This window comes from Callorhinus ursinus, unplaced genomic scaffold (assembly GCF_003265705.2).
Source record: "Callorhinus ursinus isolate GAN/ISIS: 27379988/994484 unplaced genomic scaffold, GSC_fseal_2.0 scaffold67, whole genome shotgun sequence".
NCBI lineage: Eukaryota > Metazoa > Chordata > Mammalia > Carnivora > Otariidae > Callorhinus > Callorhinus ursinus.
The window spans coordinates 762,806-771,177 of NW_027397129.1; positions in this window are offsets into that span (position 1 = coordinate 762,806).

Consider the following 8,372-nt stretch of genomic DNA (forward strand, 5'->3'; position numbering starts at 1 on the left):
TCCTCACCTCCAGTACATGGAAGTTATAATCATATATTTGACTCCGATATTAGTCAGTGTTCTCCAATGAAACAGAACCAACAGGATATGTGTCTCTGTATGTGTAGGTGTGTGTGCATGCCTGTATATACACAAGAATAGACTCACTTGTTTTTATACCTCACAAGTCCAAAATCTGTAAGGTAAGCAAGCAGGCTGGAGACCCAGAGAAGAGATGGTATTGCAACTGAAGTCCAAGACAGTGTAGAAGCAAAATTCCATTTTCCTCAAAGGACCTCAGTCTATTTTCTGTTAAGGCTTTCAACTTATTGGATGAAATCCACCCACATTATAGAGGTTAATATCTATTCAAAGATTACAGATTGAAATATTTATCTTGTCTAAAAATATCTTAAGTGGTGGGGAGGAGCAAGATGGCAGCGGAGTAGGAGACCTAAATTTCATCTGGTCTCAGGAATTCAGCTACATAGGGATTAAACCATTCTGAACATCTAAGAACTCAAAGAACATCGAAGAAAAGAATAGCAGCAACTCTCTGAACAGAGAAGCAACCACTTTCCTGAAGGACTCTTCTGATCTGTTTAGTGTATATTTTTCTGGGGACGTTGTTACCCTGTTAGCATTTTGTTCTCTCATTCATCTATTCTCCTCTGGACAAAATGAAAAGATGAAAAAAATCACCTCAAAAGAAAGAAAAAGAGGCAGTACCAACTGCCAGGGACCTAATCAATATGGACATTAGTAAGATGTTGGCACTAGAGTTCAGAATGATGATTTTAAAAGATACTAGCTGAGCTTGAAAAAAAGCATGGAAGATATTAAAGAAACCCTTTCTGGAGAAGTAAAAGAACTAAAATCTAACCAAGTCGAAATCAAAAAAGCTATTAATGAGGTGCAATCAAAAATGGAGGCTCTAACTGCTAGGATAAATGAGGCAGAAGAGACAATTAATGATATAGAAGACCAAATGATGGAGAATAAAGAAGCTGAGAAAAATAGATAAAAAACTACTGGATCATGAGGACAGAATTTGAGAGATAAGTGATAACCTAAGACGAAACAATATTAGAATAATTGGGATCCCAGGAGAAGAAGAGAGAGGGGGGCAGAAAGTATATTGGAGCAAATTACAACAGATCACTTCCCTAATTTGGGAAAGGAAACAGGCATCAAAACCCAGGAGGCACAGAGAACCCCCCTCAAAATCAATAAAAATAGGTCAACACCTGACATCTAATAGTAAAACTTACGAGTCTCAGAGACAAAGAGAAAATCCTGAAAGAAGCTCAGGAGAAGAGATATGTAACCTACAATGGTAGAAACATTTGATTGGCAACGGACCTATAAACAGAGACCTGGAAGGCCAGAAAGGACTGGCATGATATATTCAGAACACTAAATGAGAAAAATATGCAGCCAAGAATACCATATCCAGCTAGGCTAGCACTGAAAATAGGAGAGATAAAATGCTTCCAGGGCAAACAAAAACTAAAGGAATTTGCAAACACAAAACCAGCCTTACAAAACATATTGAAAGGTGTCCTCAAAGGAAAGAGAGAGCCTAAAAGTAACATAGACCAGAAAGGAACACAGACTGTTACTATACAGAAACAGTCACCTTACAGGCAATACAATGGCACTAAATTCATATCTTTCAATAGTTCCCCTGAATATAAATGGGCTAAATGACCCAATCAAAAGACACAGGCTATCAGACTGGATAAAAAAAAAAGACCTATCAATATGCTGTCTGCAAGACACGCATTTTAGATCCAAAGATACCTCCAGATTGAAAGTGAGGGGTTAAAAAATGATCTACCATTCTAATGGACACCAAAGAAAAGCTGGGGTGGCAATCCTTATATCAGACAAATTAGTTTTTAAAGCAAAGACTATAAAAAGAGACGAAGAAGGACACTATATCATACTTAAAGTGTCTATCAAACAAGAAGATCTAACAATTGTAAATATCTATGCCCCTAACATGGGAGCAGCCAATTATATAAGGCAATTAATAACAAAAGCAAAGAAACACATTGACAACAATACAAAAATAGTGGGGGTTTTTAACACCCACCTCACTGAAATGGACAGATTACCTAAGCAAAAGAACAACAAGGAAATAAAGACTTTGAATGATACAATGAACCAAATGGACTTCACAGATATATTCAGAACATTCTATCCCAAAGCAACGGAATACATATTCTTCTCTAGTGCCCATGGAACATTCGCCAGAATAGATCATATCCTAGGTCACAAATCAGGTCTCAACCTGTACCAAAAGATTGGGATCATTCCCTGCATATATTTGGACCACAATGCTTTGAAACTAGAACTCAATCAGAAGAAGAATGTTGGAAAGAACTCAAATACATGGAGGCTAAAGAGCATCCTACTAAAGAATGAATGGGTCAACCGGGAAATTAAAGAACAATTTAAAAAATTCAAGGAAACCAATGAAAATGAAAACACAACTCTTCAAAACCTTTGGGATGCAGCAAAGGCAGTCCTAAGAGGAAAGTATATAACAATACAAGCCTTTCTCAAGAAACAAGAAACGTCTCAAATATACAACGTAAACCTACACCTAAAGAAGCTGGAGAAAGAACAGCAAATAAAGCTTAAACCCAGCAGGAGAAGAGGAATAATAAAGATCAGAGCAGAAATCAGTGAAATAGAAACGAAAAAAAACAGTAGAACAGATCAAAGAAACTAGGAGTTGGTTCTTTGAAAGAATTAACAAGATTGATAAACCCCTGGCCAGACTTATCAAAAAGAAAAGAAAAATGACCCAAATAAATAAAATCATGAATGAAAGAGGAGAGACCACAACCAACACCAAAGAAATACAAACAATTATAAGAACATACGAGCAACAATATGCCAGCAAATTAGATAAACAAGAAGAAATGGATGCATTCCAAGAGATGTATCAACTACCAAAACTGAACCAGGAAGAAATAGAAAACCTGAAGAGACCTATAACCACTAAGGAAATTGAAGCAGTAATCAAAAATACCCCAACAAACAAAAGACCAGGGCCAGATGTCTTCCCAGGGGAATTCTATCAGACATTTAAAGAAGAATTAATACCTATTCTTCTGAAACTGTTCCAAAACATAGAAATGGAAGGAAAATTCCAAACTTATTTTATGAGGCCGCCATTACCTTGATCCCGACACCAAAGACCCCATTAAAAAGCAGAATTACAGATCAATATCCTTGATGAACATGGATGCAAAAATTCTCGCCAAAATACTAGCCAATAGGATCCAACAGTACGTTAAAAGATTACTCACCACGACCAAGTGGGATTTATCTCTGGGCTGCAAGGTTGGTTCAGCATCTACAAGTCAACTGATGTGATACATTAATAAAAGAAAGAACAAGAACCATATGATCCTCTCAATAGATGCAGAAAAAGCATTTGACAAAGTATAGCATACTTTCTTGATCAAAACTCATCAGAGTATAGGGATAGAGGGTACATACCTCAATATCATAAAAGCCATCTATGAAAAACGCACAGTGAATATCATTCTCAACGGTGAAAAACTAAGAGCTTTCCCCCTAAGGTCAGGAACACGGCAGGGATGTGAACTCTCACCACTGCTATTCAACATAGTACTAGAAGTCCTAGCCACAGCAATCAGAACACAAAAAGAAATACAAGGCATCTGAAAAGGGAAAGAAGAACTCAAACTCTCACTCTTTGCAGATGATGATTCTTTAGGTGGAAAACCCAAAAGACTCCACCCCAAAACTGCTAGAACTTATACAGGAATTCAGTAAAGTGGCAGGATATAAAATCAATGCATAGAAATCAGTGGCATTCCTATACACCAACAACAAGACAGAAGAAAGAGAAATTAAGGAGTCGATCCCATTTATAATTGCACCCAAAACTATAAGATACACAGGAATAAATCTAACCAAAGAGGCAAAGAATCTGTACTCAGAAAACTATAAAATACTCATTAAGGAAATGAGGAAGACACAAAGAAATGGAAAAACATTCCATGCTCAGGGATTGGAAGAACAAATATTGTGAATATGTGAAAGCTACCTAGAGCAATCTACACATTTAATGCAATCCCGATCAAAATACCATCCACTTTTTTCAAGGAAATGGAACAAATAATCCTAAAATTTGTATGGATCCAGAAAAGACCCCGAATAGCCACAGGAATGTTGAAAAAGAAAAGCAAAGCTGGTGGCATCACAATTCCAGACTTCAAGCTCTATTAAAAAGCTATAATCGGGCGCCTGGGTGGCTCAGTTGGTTAAGCGACTGCCTTCGGTTCAGGTCATGATCCTGGAGTCCCAGGATCGAGTCCCACATCGGGCTCCCTGCTCAGTGGGGAGTCTGCTTTTCTCTCTGACACTCTTCCCTCTCGTGCTCTCTCTCTCTCAAATAAACAAATAAAATCTTAAAAAAAAACCCTGTAATCATCAAGAGAGTATGGTACTGGCACAAAAACAGACACATAGATCAGTGGAACAGAATAGAGAGCCCAGAAATGAACCCAAAACTCTATGGTCAACTAATCTTTGACAAAGCAGAAAAGAATGTCCAACAGAAAAAAGACAGTCTCTTCAAGAAATGGTGTTGGGAAAATTGGACAGCCACATGCAGAAGAATGAAACTGGCCCATTTCCTTACACCACACACAAAAATAGACTCAAAATGGTTGAAAGTCCTAAATGCGAGACAGGAGTCTATCAAAATCCTAAAGGAGATCACAGGCAGCAACCTCTTCGATCTCGGCCACAGCAATTTCTTCCTAGAAACATCGCCAAAGGCAACGGAAGCAAGGGCAAAAATGAACTAGTGAGACCTCATCAAGATAAAAAGCTTTTGTACAGCAAAAGTAACAGTCAACAAAACCAAAAGACAACCAACAGAATGGGAAAAGATATTTGCAAATGACATATCAGATGAAGGGCTAGTATCCAAAATCTATAAAGAACTTATCAAACTCAACACCCAAAGAACAAATGATCCAATCAAGAAATGGGCAGAAAACATGAACAGACATTTTTCCAAAGACATCCAAATGGCAAACAGAAACATGAAAAAGTGCTCAACATTGCTCGGCATTAGGGAAATCTCAATCAAAACCTCAATGAGATACCACCTCACACCAGTCAGAATGGCTAAAATTAAGAAATGAGGAAATGACAGATGTTGGCGGGGATGCAGAGATAGGGGAACCCTCCTACATTGTTGGCGGGATTGCAAGCTGGTGCAACCCCTCTGGAAAACAGTATGGAAGTTCCTCAAAAATTTGAAAATAGAGCTACCCTATGACCCAGCAATTACACTACTGGGTATTTACCCCAAAATTACAAATGTAGGGATCTGAAGGGTTACGTGCATCCTGATGTTTATAGCAGCAGTGTCCACAAAAGCCAAACTATGGAAAGAGCCAAGATGTCCATCAACAGATGAATGGGTAAAGAAGATGTGAGATACACACACACACACACATACACACACACACACACACACAATGGAATTTTATGCAGCCATCAAAAGGAATGAAATCTTGCCATTTGCAATGACGTGGATGAAACTGGAGGGTATTATGCTGAGCAAAATAAGTCAGTCAGAAAGAGATCTGTATCGTATGATCTCACTGATATGAGGAATTCTCAATCTCAGGAAACAAACTGAGGGTTGCTAGAGTGGTGGGGGGGGTGGGGTGGCTGGGTGATAGACATTGAGGAGGGTATGTGCTATGGTGAGCACTGTGAATTGAGTAAGACTGTTGAATCACAGACCTGTACCTCTGAAACAAATAATACATTATATGTTTTTTAAAAAAGTTAAGAAGGAGATAGCAGGAATAGAAAAATGAAGGGGGGGAAATAGGACGGGTAGACGAACCATGAGAGACTATGGACTCTGAGAAACAAACTGAGGGTTCTGGAGGGGAGGAGAGTTGGGGAATGGGTTAACCTGGTGATGGGTATTAAAGAGGGTACGTAGTGAATGGAGCACTGGGTGTTATACACAAACAATGAATCATGGAACACTACATCAAAAACTAATGATGTAATGTATGGTAATTAACATAACATAATAAAAATAAACAAATAAATAAAAATACCTTAAGTGTAAGTAACATCAAGACCAATGTTTGAACAAATATTTTAGGAAAGTAGATATATTGACACATAGAAATAAACATCATTTTTTCTAAAATATGATTTGACCAAATAAAATGTATTTGTCCTTTTAATCTTTTATATGTGTCAATCCCAATCATCTTTATTTTTTGTTCTCTGAATTTGTCCTAATATTTCCAAGATTGATGCCAAAGCATCAATTAATCATAATTTTTGTAGAAAACAATAACTCACAGGCAAACAAAGCAGCAATGTGAACTTGCTTAAAAAGCCAATCAGTCAAAAATATAGTCTCAACTATAAATATAGGGCTAAATGCACAAACCATTGATCTATTACAAAGAAAAAAAAGTGTCAGCCCCCCTTCTTATTGTATATTACCCTAGAACTCTGACTTTTAAATGATTTCCTACATTTACTATGCTGCCACCATAGCAAAGAACATCTACCATCACAGCATGATTGTGAAAATGATGTATGATATGCTTTTGTGATTTGCATACTGTGTATAAGAACTTGTAATAGAGCCATGAACTACAGAATAGAATGTTGGCATATCTGTTGGGTATTTCACCATTTATATTTTTAAATTTTCTTATTACACTGTGGGGTCTAATGTTGAAAGGCACATTTTAAATGGAGAATAAATGCCTATTTACAATTTAAAATTGTTCAGTTAATAAACAACGAATATATCTTGTTATATTGAGGAAACAAATTACATGATAAATTACATGAAAGTTTTTGAGTATTAAAAAATTGCTCCTATTTTAGTTTACCACATATAGGTATTCTTCACTGGATATTTAGAGAAAAAAGTCATTGCTCAAAAGTATTTGCACTACTATTCAAATGGACTGACTTATATGACAGCAATTAACAAATGCTGAAATTATCTCAGTTCAGTTTATTAACTGAAAATATTTTCTCTAGGTAAAAGCATAGTTCACAGATCCATTCAAAGATATAAATTTTAATTGGAATCAAATTCTATGAGACTGCAGATTTAGCCATTGAATTTTTTTTTTGTCAAAAAGCTAGGTTTCATTCCTTTGTTAGTTAACATTATTAATTAGATTTATCCAGCATTATTTTACCCGCATGTGTTTCTTATTTCAGCTTTCCATCCTATATCACCTTCTCGAAGTACTTACTGCTTCAGGTAAGTACAATTCTACTTGTCCCTAATGTATTAACAACTAGGTTGCCTTTTCAGGCTAGCCTACATCTGATTACATTAATTTTCTGTCCCAGCTTTTTCTTTTTTATATTTTATTCTTGTTTTCAGGCATTCCAAAAAACCAGAATGTGCTACTTGCTTACTTTATCAGATATAAAGTATGGAATAAAACAGAAAATTTAAAAGAAACTCATTAAACAAAACTCAATGGACTGAAACCATCAATTAATCATAATTTTTTGTAGAAAAACTTAAGTCACAAGCAAACAAGGCAACAATGTGAAATTGGTTAAAGCAACTATGGATTCAAGTCATTGAATTACAGGATCTTGAAGATTCAGTTAATACACCTTTTCCACTCCAATCATTTTCTTCCTTTTCAAATTCATGTATGTAATGACATGTCGCCTTGGAGAAAACCCAATTTGTCAAAACTTAGCTAGAAAAAGCTACGGAACAAGTAGTGTATCAAAGCCTAAACACTCAGGAAAATGGCAGTTAAAAATGAGATGGAGAGGGCGGAGCAAGATGGTGGAGGAGTAGGAGACCTAGATTTCGTCTGGTCTCAGGAATTCAGCTGAATAGGGATCAAACCATTCTGAACACCTATGAACTCAACAGGAGATCGAAGAGGAGAGTAGCAACAACTCTCTGAACAGAGAAGCGACCACTTACTGGAAGGTAGGACTTGCGGAGAAGTGAATCCGAGGCGATATTCGAGAGGATAGACAGCAGGGGAGGGGGCCTCCGTTGGCCACTTCTGGCAAGTGATAGAGCCGCAGAGCACAAAATCGGACCTTTTAGAAGTCGGATCCGCTGAGGGACATCGCTGCAGGGGCTAAGTGGGGGTGGAATCCTCCTGGGACAGTGTGGTCTCAGGACCCTTGGGGTCACAGAAAGACCAAGGGTGCCTGAGTCTGGCAGAGCTCCTAGGTATCAGAGAGGGGAAGCCGGCTGCAGAGACAGAGCCAAGGCGCAGGATCTCAGCTCGGGATTGCCATAAACTGTGATCCGCAGCCCAGTTGGGCCACTGCTCCTCCAGCAGGGACCCAACAAG